Genomic DNA, 15,959 nt, shown 5'->3' on the forward strand with positions numbered 1-15,959 from the left:
CACACTCAATGCCAAAATGACTCACTCACCTCAATTGTGGGTCACACTGTGCCAACTCAGCTGGTACTTTTCTGGACAGCTCATTCACCTTTTTAAACTAAATACGATACATTTTTAATATTTCCTATTCGTATTAATTAAGTTTTTGTTCAAAAGAATTATATAATTAATGATTTAATAAAGATTTCACGTAGGGCTGCGACTAATGATTATTTTTATTTTTGATTAATCTCCTGATTATTTATTTAATTTAATTTATTAACCTTTGGTTTATAAAATGTCAGACAATGGTGAAAAATTCCCATTACAATTTCTTAAGCCCAAGGTGAAGTCATCAAATACAGACACAGAAAATCAGCAAATCCTCTCATTTGAAAAGCTGGAATAAGAGAATATTTGGCATTTTTGTATTAAAATGGACTTAATAGATGAATTGATTATTCATTATTTTTCTAGTTTAGATATAATCCAAAATGGTTAAGGTCACCCTAAAGGTAAAATCCACCTGAATGTTAGATATTTGGGGTGTTTTTTTTAACCCCTTAATAACATGCCTGTGTGTCAGTGATTATACTGTAAATGAATGCTCTGCAGCTCACCATTGTTCAGTCCTCCATTACTTTATTTTAAAATCTAGTGGAGATTCCAAAGCTAACAAATATGTTATGCTGAAGATTTGGGAAATTTGTTTTTAAAAAAAAGATCCACATGATTATAATAGATTATAATATAACATTTCCTTCCTTCCTAATTTTTCCTTTTCCTTCCTGATGACACTTAAATATATAAAATACACAGAGTCTTGGGTTTGAATCCAAAAAAGACAGTGTGTGTGTGTGTGTGTGTTCCAGACGGAGAAAGTGGGGGCTCAAGGACAAAATATAAATCAGTTATCAAAGGAGAAAAAAGTGGCACTCCATAAAATCTTGTGTTTTGAGTATTTCTCTCAGTGTAAACATTACATAGTTTTAATAAAGAGTTGGAACAAGCTGATACCATCAGATAGTGTGGAGTAAGATGATTTTAACGACCTTTAAGCTACTTAAAGGGAAAACTGTATGTTAAGGGGTTAATCATCCAAACCACGTACTAATAATGACACATCAGTATCAGTGTCAGTGTTTTACAGTGACCTGGTTTTACATTAAGACTGAGGCTGAAAAATCAGGCCAAAGGACAAATGTAAGTGGTGTGAGGACAAAGAGAAGCCTTGACTGAGTAGTTGTGACTTTGGTAGCTGTTTTGCTTTAGAACTCAGTTAGTTTGTAAACTGGGATTTTCCTTTTAGCTGGTAGCACAGATGCTTGAAGTAAGTGTAGACCACGGCCCTGCTGTTACTATGCAACTACTGACAACCTGTAAGATTCACAGCTGTGTTTTTGCTGAAAGGTGAAATATATTTCACTTCTTGTTCACAGTGATTTTAGTGCTGAAAACATGCTGAGGTCCCAATGTTACCATGCTTCCTTCCTTAGAAAAAGGTTGGCACTCCAGAGCAAAGCACTTGGTTGTCACAAGGCCATAGGTAGCCTGGAAAGGCAGAGTATGTTGTCTACTATGTTCCTTGTACATTACTCTCTTAATATATCTACTGAGATAAGGGCAAAGAAGGAGGAGGAAGTGAACAAAGTTGTCTTTCAGGCACACAAATCACAAAATTACTGTGTTTCAAAATATTGGACAGTGCTGTGTTAACGAACACATTACTGCAGTAAAACCGAGAATCATCTCGATGACACAGTCAGTGTAACCCCTGAACACAGAAGTGATAACATGAAGCTCAGAGTTGGGTGCCAGGGTTGCTCATGTCTGCAGTGCTTCTGTCAGCCTCAGTGACTCTAAGTAGCCTAGTGCGGTTATCTGGCGTGTATCCACTAAGCTAATATGTGGAACACGAGGGCTTATCGCTGCTCTTTAATTCCTCGACTGTTATTCATTTATATAGAATGACCTGTCAGCACTTCTGCCAGCTGTGTGGGGAAACATGCTGAGGAGAATGATCAAACTTGTATTTTCATCATGTGGTCCACTGGAATCACAAAAGCGTATAATATGTCACATGTTTAAATGCAATTGTTATCATGCTTTATTCATCTCACCAAACATTTTCAGCTTTCTCCCTTGTATCAGGGAGGTGTTGTTTTTCCGGGTTCTTTATAAACAGTCCGTTGATCACTGTGTGACTTCTAGATCACTATACATATCAAGTATACAAAAAACCTTATCAACATTGTTTCTTATTTTTACAAAATACCATTTTTTACTTTTAGAAGATACAGAAATATACAAGAGAAATACAAATGACCATAAATACAAAACATATAATAGTACAACCATATTTTCAGAATATTCTCCAGCAAATACAACCTTTTAATTTTAACACATCAATGGGTAAAAATATTGACTTCATTTTCCAACACAAAGCAACAAATTCTGTATTCAATCTCATTTTTCAACCTATTTTTTTCAAACAGTATATTCAAATATTTTCCATCTCTTTAAAATTTATGGATAACCCTAACTAAATTCAAAAATAGCCTATGTAATTGTTAACCATTTCCAGCCAATGAAGATTTATGCATTTTCTAATTGTAACTGGTGGGGTGCACTTTGTGTAGAAGTCAGGGGGAACGGAGGCAATGAAAAGCAAGAGAACAGCCACATTAACGGGGTCACAAGCAATGAAAAAGGTCAGTCTTCGTCTGTTTGACTGGTCCGAGCCACATGTTTAGATGTCTGCCGGAGGGGTCCTTTATGTTCTATGGATTGTTTACAAACGGTCGTCTGCATTGCAGTGGCAGGTGGTCCAACTCAACAAGAGGTGTGTTACCAGTTCAATAGGGAAGGGGGTATCTGACTGACATAGGCTGTAAATAAGACATCCAGTGAGTATTCTTGCTGTGGCTTAAGTACGTCTCAGGTGACCGTGAGGAATCTTGACACAGATACACTGAGCCATCATTCAAAATCCCAACACCTCAAACTTGGCATCGTGTCTCCCTCCTTAGCAGTTGCCTAAAGTGTATAATTAGCATCTGCTGTTTTAGAAACAGGCGTCCCCGTCTCAACACCCCGCTATCTTACACGTCTCTCTATTTACCCTGGAAATATTTCTGGAGAAGGCATGTGAAGTTATTTGGTTACACTTCACTTTAACAGAACTTTTTCAACAGTTTGGTGTACATTCATTGGCATATCATCAAAAATCAACATGTACATCTCCTTTCCTCTCTATAATACCATTAGAGTACATGTTTAACATTTAATAAAAAAACTTGAGATGAGTTTTATTGAAATTAATATTAAGATACTAGTAACCAATAATCAAAGCTCTGTTTATAAAATTTTAAAGAGAAGTATGTGGTTCATTGGAGCGGAGTGTCCCCATTACAATTCATGAAACGGCCCCTTCTGAGACTTTGTTTCATCACTTCTGTTGTACTTTCAGTGTCATGGCCTGAAAACGTCCTTGCTAGTGTTGTGAGTATTTTTTAGAGCTACTTTGTGGCTCAACTTAGTGTCTTCTTCATGTGCCTTTCATGTAGCCTGTAGCACAGTAGATCTCTACTGGATTTGTCAGTGATTTACAGTAAGTTATAGCAGATTCCATACTATAAATAGTATTACATAGTTTTAATTTGACATTGTCTGGAGAAATGCTTGAAGCTGCTTTAAAGTGTTACATGTGCAAGTAAACAAGGAAATGCTCCGTCCCTCCAATAGGTCTTTCTTTCCTTCAACAAACAGCTAACTTAGCAAACATATTAACTAATTGTATTAATTATACAATTAGCTATCTTTATAAGCTATTAGCCAACGTTAGCATTAACAGCTGTTTACTTACCAGTCTAGAAGAAACATTGCGAGTTCAGCATCAAACTTCATCCCTTTACGCGCCAAGAGCTGTCTCCTGCTGTGGAAAGCAATGTCAATGTTAACTCTTGTTTTGCTTCTTGTTCTACTTCTTCATCCTCTCTGAGGTACAAAGTGATATTACGAGACAGGGTGGGCCGGGGCTAGCTGGTTAGCATGCTAACTTCAGTAGATATCTCTGCAATACAATACATAGACATCTTTGGCATAATGTCAAAACTGTTATTTCTTCACATTGTGTTGATCATTTTAGTTAATTTTTGAATGTTTTAAAATAACATTCTTACATATAGCTCTTTTAAAGCCTGAAATAAACAGTACAGTAGAAACCTTACAGCATGCGTGGTATGGTAATGGCACTGTCTCATGTTTTGATTTTTCTCAAGCTCAGAAGCATAGTTGGAGTATAACTGGAATCTATCGACTAAACAAAGCTACTTTAAAACCTTTGTACATAATTGTAATTTTGAAGGTACATATGGTAGTCGTACAAAAAGAAAGGGTACTATATTGTACTTGGGTAGCACACTCTTCCTAGTGATGAGTTTTTGTACTACTTAGTTACAGTTCTGGTCTGCTTTTTTCTGAGCATGTTGGTGATGATCATTGGTGACTTCTACATGTTGTAAAAGAAGTAAAAAATCATCTATTGACTTCAAGCTCACAGATCTGTGGATGGCCTCAGATAGCAGATTTGAAATTTTTCTCTCTTTATGCGGATTATATACTTAGAAATTTTGTGTCAAAAACAAAGATTTATTGTAGCCTTAACTTTCAAGATGTTTAACTTCTCACTGATACTAATTACACAGAAAGCAGTTAATTGATGACTGTGATTTGGTTTATTTTCCGGTAGCTTGAAGTTACTGGTAATTACAATCATCAAAGTCAGTCTCTATATGGGGACATGCAGCTGGCTGAGGGGCAAACACTGCAGTCCATAACAAGGGAACCAACTCCCAGGAGAGCTTAAAAAAAACAAATAACGTCTCCAAGGCTATGTTCAATGTGATTAGGACTGTGTCTCATTTAGTTCCTGCTCACACTATGAATTCAGCCACGTCATAGTGCATTATATAAATGTTTTTCTTGTGTAACTTTTTCATGAGGTGAACGTCATTTCCCAGAAGTGGACAGTCAGCAGTCTTGTGACCAGAAAATCCCAGGATACATTTGAGGTTTTTTGTTTTGTTTTATTTAGTACAGGTTAAAATCAAGCAAATTACATACAGATAACATTGGAAATTAGTGTGAAGGGATAGAAAAAGACCCAAACTGCTTATTGATTCCCTCCAAGATTAAAGTCTTGTTCTTCTTGTGTTCTTCTCATATAAGGAGACTTGGTCTGTATTGCCCTTCTGCAGTAGTTTCCTAATTACACTGTATAACATATTCTCAAACATGTAATAACAGTTCCACTGGTCCTAAAAATTATGAGTAACATTTAAACTTGCGCATTGGTGGTTTAAGTAAAAAAATGAGTCAAGCTCATCCCGTCAAAGTGTACCTCCCTTCTACTTCCTCATCTCTCCTCCTCCCTCTCGCTTTCTGACCCTGTGTGATGGGTGGAGCTTCAGTGTGATGAGTAGTCAGAGGCAGGCTGTAGTAAGACACTGTGTCAGGGAGAGGGAGAGTGTGGACCTGCAGACTCAGAGCTGTCATCTGCAAAAGCTTTAAACTCTGTTGTTTCTGTGGATTTTCTTCTGACACTTCCTGGAGGAGGAATCAATTTGTCTGTGTCACCCAAAGGAAACCTTTTTTAGATCTGAAGGAAGTTTTTGTTTCTCGACTGAGTGGGACAGAGCGTGTGCTACCCTTGTGTTCATTAACTGTGTGGTACCGTGGCTTCATGAATCATTGATGTGAGTATGCTGCAGTTCTGGTTACCTATTGAAATGATGCCAGGATAACCTGTCATTTCCCTGTTAGGAAATTATAAACTTTTTATGACTAAGCCTGCGTGGGGTTTGTTTTTAGTTTCTTTCTTTAAAGGGAAAAGTGGGTGTGAGCTAACACGAAACACCCCTTCACCCTCCCCAGTAGGTCTTTATCGCAAGGTGATAGCAGGGCAAGGGGATCATTAAAGACCCAGTCTGAGTGCAAGCTTCTGTATGTGTGTGTATCTTGTGCTTCTATTTGTGGGTGATTGTGTATGTGTAGGAGCTACCCTTGCATTAAGAGATGTTGGTCTTGGACTTATTTTCTTTGGAAACACAGCTATTTACCTGGGTGTGTTCGCATTTTAAGGCTTGCTGGCTTGTTTGTGAGTTTCTCTAGTAATGCAGAAAAAAACACAGGATGGCTCTGACTTTAAGCTGAGGCACAACTCATCAGGAGTGAGCCTGTGACTGAGAGTGGGGCCTCTTTCCACAGATAGGAGTTAGTGAATAACAGCCAGTGCACTCACTCCCCACTCCTGGCCTGGAAACTGCGTGAACCCAGAGGAGTGTGGAAAAGCTGATGGGCGAGAACAAGAACATAAATATCAACCCAAAGTCTTGGTGTATCTGGTAGGTGAGAGCCAGCACTGTCAAATTGTTGGAGGTTTTGTGTTGTGACACTGGTTAGGGGTTCATGATGTGACGCTCGCAGCTACAAGACTGAAGCATCAGGTGTTATTGTGTGAAATTCAAATCTCTCACCCACACCCTGCTGGCAGCACAATCAACACTAATGCCAAATTGTTATGTGTGGGTGGTAGTTAATGGATAGAAACCGTAAATGGAAAAGTTTGTCAAAAGTCAATGAGGAGGTCAACCTAAGATTTATTTACTCTTCTTGCTTACTTTTGAATGTGCACTGCCAAGTACCTTTTACTTGAAAAGCTCTCAAGCTCCTTCTCCTGTGTCATTAGAGTTTGACAAAGAAAAACTGTTTTGTGAAGCAACAAGAGAATATGTTATTTTCCACCATTGGAGTTGGCTTTGGTTTTATTATTTGCTTATTTTACATTTAAAGATCTCTCCAAGATACGTTTTAAGACATACTGTATACAATACTTTTCTTGGAATAATAATTTGTGTCTGATATGGTTTTTAAAATCTACTCCTTTCTCATTGAAATTAATTATTTGCATATTCATAGATTCTGGATTTTTCAAAGGATTAACTACTAGACACGAGATGTCTCCTACTTCACTGAAAAGTCCATTCTTAGTGTATGTATGCTGGAGGGTTCAAGTTTCCACATCACACTTAAGTAAGTTGCAAAAATCGTTGTTGTGATGCTCGTACGTACACGTCTTAAAGTCACATTTAAGGTTAGCACAGAGATACTTTCCCCCTTAAGCAGAAGAATTTGAAAACAGCCTTTTTATGTTAAACTTTGCACATACATTATTCTGCACAGTAAAGTGAAGTAACATTCAAGTGAAGTAACAATAAGCAAAGCACTTTTTGCAGTGGAGGGGGTTCCTCTCAGTTTCCCGAGAGGAAAATCAGCATCACTGTCATCTTACAGTATATGGCCTCAGGAAAGCGTGATATCCCCCTCAAAAGCCTGTCCATCTGAGTCTGTCTAGTATGTACTAACAAGGCAGCTGGACATGAGAGATAACCATCCCAAGTCTTCACACAAGAAAGGTTTCCTTCCAAATGTAAATTTTAACGGAATTTCAAGAAAATTTGCAAAAGAAAATGTGAATTAATGCTCCTTTCAATCCACTACTGTAATGCGAATATTGGGAGTTGGTTTGTCGAGATAAACAGCTGGTGGCACAAATTTTCCAGTCAGGTGCCATTAAACATTGCAGAAGAAGAGAGTACAACAAGAAAACGTAATTAAAAGAGCACCAGTCAAACCTCAAATGGTGAAAACAATGTTGGAAACCATAGACTGTATAACACATGGAGTGTCTGTGACATCACCCATAGGTTTCTGAAGCGCTGTTGTGAAGCTCAAAGTGGGCGGCTACCGGTGGTTCCGGCCGTCGTCATCTTGGCAGTCCCTGACTCCAGCTAATCCAAAAATGGACAAAGAGGTAGAGCTGATGCGGACTGAATGAAGCCTGGTTGCTGAACCACCTAGCGGCTAGCCACCTGAGAGGGCACCCACCTGTCACTCAAAGCAGCCACGTCCTTAATTATGCATAACTTTAAGCCTTAATATAATTTAATCAGGTGAGTTCTAAAAAAAATTCACCCCCCTCACAGTAGTCATGAACAGGGAAATTAGCTATAGAGACCAAAACCGTTTTTTGTACCAGGCTGTAAACATGTTTATTTCGGCTGTAAAATTGGGCATTTTAACATGGGGCTCAATGATGATTGACGTGCTTTTGGAGCCAGCCTCAAGTGGCCATTCAAGAGCCGCAGTTTTTGGCACTTCCGCGTTGGCTTCATTTTTCAATCCCGGCTTACAGAAAACACAATGGAAATATGGCATTTATGTTTGTTTCATGTTGTCTCTTTAGTGAAGCTTCAGTTCGTCCATTAGTCGGAATCTTCATGAACTTCAAGTCTGTTTCCATTGCACTTTTTTCACATTTCACTTTTATTGATACAAAAACTTTTCCACCTCAGCCAACATAAAGGTGGGTGGACACAGATCCTCAAATGAAGAACAAACACCCAACAGAACTGGAATAAAAAGGAGCTGCCATGAATTTTTGAGAATGGTTGATTATTCCACAAGAGGGTGGAATATAATTAACTGTGCTATCTCATTTGTGATAGTTTTTATTTTATGGCTTTGTACATTGAGATTCATCTGTCTACTGTAGGAGAAAAGCCTGTCTGTGCTGACCTTGTCCTGCTGTTTTCTTTTGGGTTGATCCACAAAGAAAACAGCTGGCAGTTGCATTCTGGATACCGGCGGCCTTGACAATGAACTGCCTGTATGATGCTGTCAGAAAAGCTTTGGCTCGTTAGTAAAACATGGTGCCTGTAATATCAATACCTCCAATCCAGACTGCTTCACATAAATATAGTTCATGACATGGAGAAAGTTACTTGCAGAGAAAGCCTGAATTTCAGCGTTGCATATTTTAACTGGAATGCTGAAACATTCCTTTGCTGAGGAAAATGTATTTGATGCAGTGCTGTTCTACATCAAGTCTGCTGAAAGTAATATAAGCACAAGGATAAAATGATGCTTCTGTGTTGTGATGCTGCTCAAAGCAGTGAGCAACCTGTTGCAGATTAATAAATCTGTTCACAGAAGAAAAGAAATAATACTGCACACACTGTTTTATCACAGCTTAATCCCCCATGCTGGCCCCATATGCACGTTTCTGTTTTGTCAGCGTATCCCAAGGGAATTCTCTCACCATTAGGCTACTCTGATCCATCTCCTTCATCTGTTTATATAGTCAGGTTGACTCTCTCACTGTTATTGTGTGTGTGTGTGTGTGTGTGTGTGTGTGTGTGTGTGTGTGTAATTTTCTTTTATGTGCATTTTCCCCTCCATATTGGTTTGGTGTCACAAATGTTAATTTAGATTTCACGTCAATAACACAAGTTTGAACAAAGTATGTGTTGAATTACAGGCTAAAATTTATGTGACAAGTGCATAGCTCTGAATTGGATCACGGTTTGGATCATACTTTGAGTTTCTTTCAAGGTATGCTTTTAAACTTCAGCCAAAATATTGCGTGCTGCCTTCCAAGACGAGAGCTATACTTACTGCAGTAACGCAACATCGGCCAAATAAAAACAACTAGTCCTAGAACATAGTGTAGTGTTGTCTCCCCTAATTACTCTGCAGAACAGAAAATGATACAGATATAGAAGGTTTGTATGTTTGAAAAATTCTAGTTTTGTAGAAACCTGCATGCCATATTCAGTTGCCAACAAATGAGTTCATTTGTAGAATGCAGAAAAGAAGGTTCTTTTCAAAAAATGTGTCTTAAAAAAGGACAGCCTGCTAGCTTAAAGCCATTTCTGCTTTATTTACCAAGCTCCATTGATAATGTTTCACATCCTGTTTGTTAGTTGGACTGAGTTGTGTCAATTTAAGTTTGTGAATGGTCAGAATGACTCAGACCACAAGGTCTTGTCATGGAGCTTTTGATCATATCACATGATCTTTGTCAGCAGCTTCGTCAACTTGTAGAGGTTGAAATGTCCAATTTTTTCTTGCTTCCATGTTGGCCTAAAATTTGATTAGTTTGTTTTTGACCTTGGATAGAGCATTTGACAAAATAATCTCACCACAAAGTCCATTTAGTGGCTTTTCTGGATCTTTCAATCACAACACATGATCTTCAGATCTTGTGATTTTTGTCTGACTTTGTTTCTGTTTGTGCTAAAAATTAGTGAAAAAAGGGTTAATAGCTGAGGCAGAGGAGGGGTGGGCTGTGGAGTGGCTAGCCACTTGTAACCCAAAGGTTAAATACAGGCCTTCGGGGAGTCCTATTACTGTGTACTCACTGATGGGAACTCTGCAAACATGCATTCTGGGAGCACAGCGGGGTCCTCTGTTTATTCCCAGTCCAGCACTGTGCCACGATGTGGGAAATGACTGTGAACATGGAACATGGCCAGTTCGCTGTGTTTGCTCTAGAGAGACCCACAGATCTGCCTTTTAACCTGTTTTAACCAAAATACGTCACATACATATGAAGCGCTATGGCCTTGCCTTGCCTTGCCAGTATCTTATTGTAAGTGTACACAAGCCTGTGAAACAGCTTTGGGAAACCATTTGGAGTATGTTTACACCAAGCGGCAACATCCGGGGCTGAAAAATGAAGCCAGTGCCAAAAAGTGCGGCTCTTGAATGGCCACTTGAGGCTGGCTCCAAAAGCACGTCAATCCTCATTGAGCCCCATGTTAAAATGCCCAATTTTACAGCCGAAATCAACATGTTTACAGCCTGGTACAAAAAACGGTTTTGGTGTCTATAGCAAATTTCCCTGTTCATGACAACTGTGAGGGGGGTGAATTTTTTTTATAACAGGTGGATGCCCTCTCAGGTGGCTAGCCGCTAGGTGGTTCAGCAACCAGGCTTCATTCAGTCCGCATCAGCTCTACCTCTTTGTCCATTTTTGGATTAGCTGGAGTCAGGGACTGCAAAGATGACGACGGCCGGAACCACCGGTAGCCGCCCACTTTGAGCTTCACAACAGCGCTTCAGAAACCTATGGGTGATGTCACAGACACTATATCCATGTTTTATACAGACCATGGTTTACATGTATGTCACCGTTTCTTATGTGCTGGTGTGAGAATAGCAAAATTGTCTTTTCAGGGTGTGTTTCCATCACCCTTCACCTCACACCTGTTCCCTTGCATGTTACATGTTTAATAATAAAGTTCTATTTTAAGCCTCACAGCTATGCGTACCTCGAGACTCCTGACACTGGACATAAGGGACGACTTTAAGGTGTCACATACAGCAAACGTGCATCAGGTTGTTGTTTGTGGTGGATATGTCCATGTCCTGACATGAGTACTAGAGTAGGTCTGATTAATGGAATCAGCCTGCAACTGAGCCTAATTTAGCAGCCTGTCCCTCCCCCACCACTGCGATTTGATATCTCTGAGCATTCCAGGTTGTGCCCTTTGCTCTGCTAATGGTGCTACTGACCCTTTCAGACATTCCTGCCGTAACTCTCTGAATCACAGGCATCTAATTGCCTCACTGTAAACAAGCTGTACTGTCTGTTGATATTAATGTACAGTGCCATTCTTTACCAAGAAGTAGGTTACAATAAGATATTTGATGCAAATTACTGGTTGAAAAACACACTTTTCACTCTTCTGACTGACTGACAAAGTTGTTCTTCCGTAACCTTGGACACAAATACTCCTGGGTGGGTCGAATGTTTTTGTCAGACATCCTTGTTGAAATTTATGAATGAGAAATGTGCAAAGGAAGATGACAGGGAGGAGGAGTGCTGCTGGTATTTAGTCATTTCATGCTCTGCTAAGATCCATAAACAGTGCAGGCGGAGGTGAGTGTGCACCTTTTATCCCCCAAGAACACTCCTCACTTTAATGGTCTTGAAGTATGTAATGCAACCTGCTCTGATTTGTGTTTCCTGCTTGGTGTCCACCCCTCATTGATGTAGCCCAGAATTAGGATCTTATACACCTCCTTGCCCTTAAGTCAAAGGCTTTGCCAGATCTGACTTGGTGGTGATGGTAATGCGGCAAAATCTGACTTTTGTGTTTTTGGGTGTCCATGTGACACTTAAGGGGTCATTGTACTTTATCTGAAGTACCTTTCTGATGTCAGAATTGGGGGGACAGCGTCTGACAATTTTTGTAACTTTCTGAAACCAACAATCCGACAATCAAACCCACTTCATGCAGCAATTGGCCAGTTGTGCTGAGGTGAGGAAGTAAGCAGTGTATGAACTTCTCTCTTAAACTCTTATTTATTCTTCACACAACTGTTTAATAATATAATAATAAAGCTTTATTTATAGAGCACTTATCAAAACAAAGTACAAAGTGCTTCACAAAGAGAGAAATAAAATACAAAATAAATCAAATACATAAAAACAATAAAATAAACAGACAGCTCAGGTAAAATCAGGATATGCTTTCCATAATACGTTGTGAGAAGAGACTTAAAAGAAGACATTGACTCAGACCATCTAATTTCTTTTTTTCCGAGTGTAATATCATAAATACCTTTTGAGGAGCAACTGTTCGAAAGTGTGCACCTTTATCCCCATTTGTATGATTGTCATGTCTCTTTATGATTGCAGGCTTTTCTTGTGGTCTTCGAGTTTGACCGTTTAGAACAGCTATAAACACTTTGGTTATAGTCGGGCGACACATCATTCAAACTACTTTGTTTCGAGCACACCCCAGCCTTTACAACCCAGATATTTGCACAGAAGTAGCAAAAATATACAGTTTTCTTTTTAAAATGTTGTACAGACGGATCCTTCACACAGTAAGATAATCTCTTTCCCTCAATGCTTTATGCCTCCAGTCCAAGAGATGGACATAGAGATAGAGGAAGGGGATTAAATGTAACAGAGACCACAGGTTAGCAGTAGACTAAAAGCTTCCTGTGGCAGAACTGAGTGTAAGTCAGACTTAGCAGACAGGCTGGCAGGGCAGATGTTTTAGGTGAGAGGCACAGTAGATAGCAACGTCTGAATAATTCATCAGATTGGATTGAAGATGTGATATATTAAGACACAGCACACAAGCCATCTTATGGCCTCTTTCAGCACTTTTTGTGCAGCATGAGTGGCTGCAGGGCTCAGATCCCCCTGCATCTCTGCTTTCTTTCTGGCAGTTATCCACCAGAGTCTGGGCAGTCGAGGAGACAGTTATAGATGTACTGGCTCTGGGTCTAGCTAGGCCTCTAGACATCTGGAAGGGATGAAGCTGTTCAGAATGCAGGTGCAGTTTAAGCTCACAGGAACTAACACTGATGCTTTTTTCCTCCCAATATGACTTCTGCTGTGGTCAATGGGTCTTACTGGTTTAGGTGACAGGGAGGGGATACATGCTTTCCAATAACACAGAATATGTGTTATCTTCTCTGTCTCTATTCTGACAAGGAAAATGTGTTGTATATGAAGTAACCTTTTCTGTTTTATTTATGACTGACTACACAAATAAAACAGTTGGAGGGTCATTTTATAGTAACTCTGTAGAAATACCCAGAAATTCCCTTCCCAGTTATACTCAAAAGATTTCTTGGTGAGATACAGCACGCTCAGTATTTTTACTGTCTTTCAGTTTCTTAACTTATCAATACTGAATAAAGCTTACTTTGTGAAATAGCAATGTATTAAACTTTGCTGTCAATACAGAGAAATGTGTTCAATCTGAATATGGGCCTCTGTATTTGGCCTTTCCTTATGTTTAGTTTGTGATACAAGCAAATCAAGCCTATTTATTCTGTCCCGGCTTGTGTGTAAAATCACTGACCTTACATCTTATAGTTTATAAATAATGTGATGAATAACTTGCCCCAGTCACTTGCTATAACTACATTTGAATGTAAAAAAGGTGGCTTATTATTAACTGTAAAATTTCATAATTTGGTACTTTTTGTGTGTGTGGTTGTAACATGATTGACCAGTCTTTACCTCCAAGTTGTGAAAGTAGGTGAAGATGTCTGAGGACATGCCCCATGCTCTGATATCACAGTGGAGGGGCTCAGCTTTCTTGTAACAGATCATTTCACCTCCATCTCTCCATGACATCAGCTCCCACCTACACACATCCAGCTGTGGGGGCCTGGACGCTGTATGGACGTGTCAGGACTCTGATTGCATCTCAAACGCACACTAGTGTGGGCTTTTTACTGCAAACAGAGAGGTACATGAACTTCAAGTTTCCTTTTGAAGTCAAAAACACCTATCTATTCTATCTTAAATAACTTGTGAGAGCAATTTAGTACTAAAAATGTCATAAACTGTGGTGTAATTTCTCTAGATTTTTTGTCTTATTATTTTTTCAAAACATTTTACTTGCCTACAATGAGCTAATTTATACCATCTGCACAGGGATTAATAAAACATGTGATATAGGATCTGCCTGTATACCTGCAGCCAAGCACACTGAACTCTGTCATCTGATAGGTTGCTAATCCCCCTATTATGCTTGTCTGGTTAAATAGCACAGTCAGTCAGCCATTAAATCATCTCACCTAAGGGATCAATGTGGGCCCCATAATTTTGCTGTGTGCTAGGCCGTGTACAGGGTGATTGAAAGGGAAACTGGAAAAGGGCAGAGGCAAAAATGCAAAGTATAAACATGTTTCATTAGATCTAAACTGAGCAATGCTAGCTTGACAAATTTGCCCTTGAGTGACTGCATTAGCATGGTCATTAGGGTGATACTCTTGAGTGACAAGAGTTCATCTCCCTTGTATGGTTTACCACATACGCTGCCCTCATAGGTCAAATCTGGTAGTCTAGGATGTTGAGTGTCAATGATTGGAATTTACCCCAAATATCACTGTGCTAAATGATTCACAAGATGGCTTGGATGGTTGGGATACCAAGGCCTAAGTGACTCCTGGGGACTTGGAGTAAGGAATGTGCAGCTCACTGTTGATCTTTAATAGGTGAGGTCACTCCATATGGGGGGCAGCTGCCCCACTCTCAGACCCCACATAAAGAGGGCAGACTACCCCACAAAGACATTTTATTACGGTTTATCTGCCAAATAAAGATGATTTCACTTGTGCTTGATATCAACTTTTAAGATATGTCGAGGATTGTAGCCAGAGATGACAATCAAATGAACCAGGCATAAGAAAACTGTACTATATTTGTTACCTCAAGATCAGTTGATCATCATCATTATTTGTATACTTATGAACTAGATTTAGAGAGATCAGACAGCCAGGCTTTACATTATTATCAAAATTTCCCTCAGTGTGTTCAAAGAGCACTACTGTATCTAGTGCTGCCCCCGATTTTTCTAGTCGACTAGTAGTCGTTAGTTCAAGCCATTAGTCGACTATGTTTGTCACATGTTTATGATATTAATTTAATTATTTAAATAAAAATATATTTTTGGGGGGCATCGGAAAATGGTTTGTGTTCCAGGGCTGAGAAAGAATGTTACAAGTAACAATTTTAACACTTTGCTACATTACAGATAAATACAAGACCATAATAATGAGCCTTTTAAAATGTAAATTTTACAAGACAACATCACACAAGTCTCGTTCAAAACAAGGGAATAAATAATGTCTAACTTAACAAAAACAAATACTCGCAGACTTATCAATACGATGGATGATGTATAACGTTACTTACAAATTAACTAATTCCCAGCCCCGCTCCCCGGCGGTTCAAAGCTCCTGTGTTAGCGGTGTAAACAAACACCAGCACTCCCCCAGTACTCCGAGCTCACAGTCTGGGTAGAGTCAGCTAATATGACCACAAAGTTAGGTAACTAGCTAATGACAGCTAGTACAGTTAGGAGCAGTGCGCTGGTAAGTGACTTCCTTTGTTACAAGAGAAATGGTCCGTGTTGCAACAACCCCCTGATAGTTTCGTCCGACTATTAGGGGGCAGCCCTAACTGCATACAACTATAAAGAAAAATAAGTCTACATTTAATGACATGTCAGGAGTTGAATTGAATCAATACTTAAATGAAATTTTAACAATCAAACCAAGTTGTAGACCCATCCCAGCATTTGTTAATATTTTTTAAGTAG

At 39.2% G+C, this 15,959-nt stretch overlaps 1 protein-coding gene across 5 annotated transcripts in view; it reads left to right on the forward strand.

Annotated features, from left to right (window-relative positions):
• The window catches only part of sema4ba (sema domain, immunoglobulin domain (Ig), transmembrane domain (TM) and short cytoplasmic domain, (semaphorin) 4Ba), a 53,660-nt gene that overhangs the window by 2,932 nt on the left and 34,769 nt on the right, over positions 1–15,959 (forward strand). Inside the window, exon 1 of one of the 5 annotated variants that reach the window (XM_044192113.1) lies at positions 5,463–5,735. The exons of 2 other annotated variants lie outside the window; for them this stretch is intronic. The gene's annotated coding sequence lies outside the window, so the exon portion shown is untranslated. Of the gene's footprint in view, positions 1–5,462; positions 5,736–6,269; positions 6,384–13,990; positions 14,103–15,959 lie in introns of those variants that run through there. 2 more of the 5 variants (XM_044192110.1, XM_044192109.1) reach the window with 2 other exon arrangements.

This window comes from Siniperca chuatsi, linkage group LG4 (assembly GCF_020085105.1).
Source record: "Siniperca chuatsi isolate FFG_IHB_CAS linkage group LG4, ASM2008510v1, whole genome shotgun sequence".
In the NCBI taxonomy this organism is placed as follows: Eukaryota; Metazoa; Chordata; class Actinopteri; order Centrarchiformes; family Sinipercidae; genus Siniperca; species Siniperca chuatsi.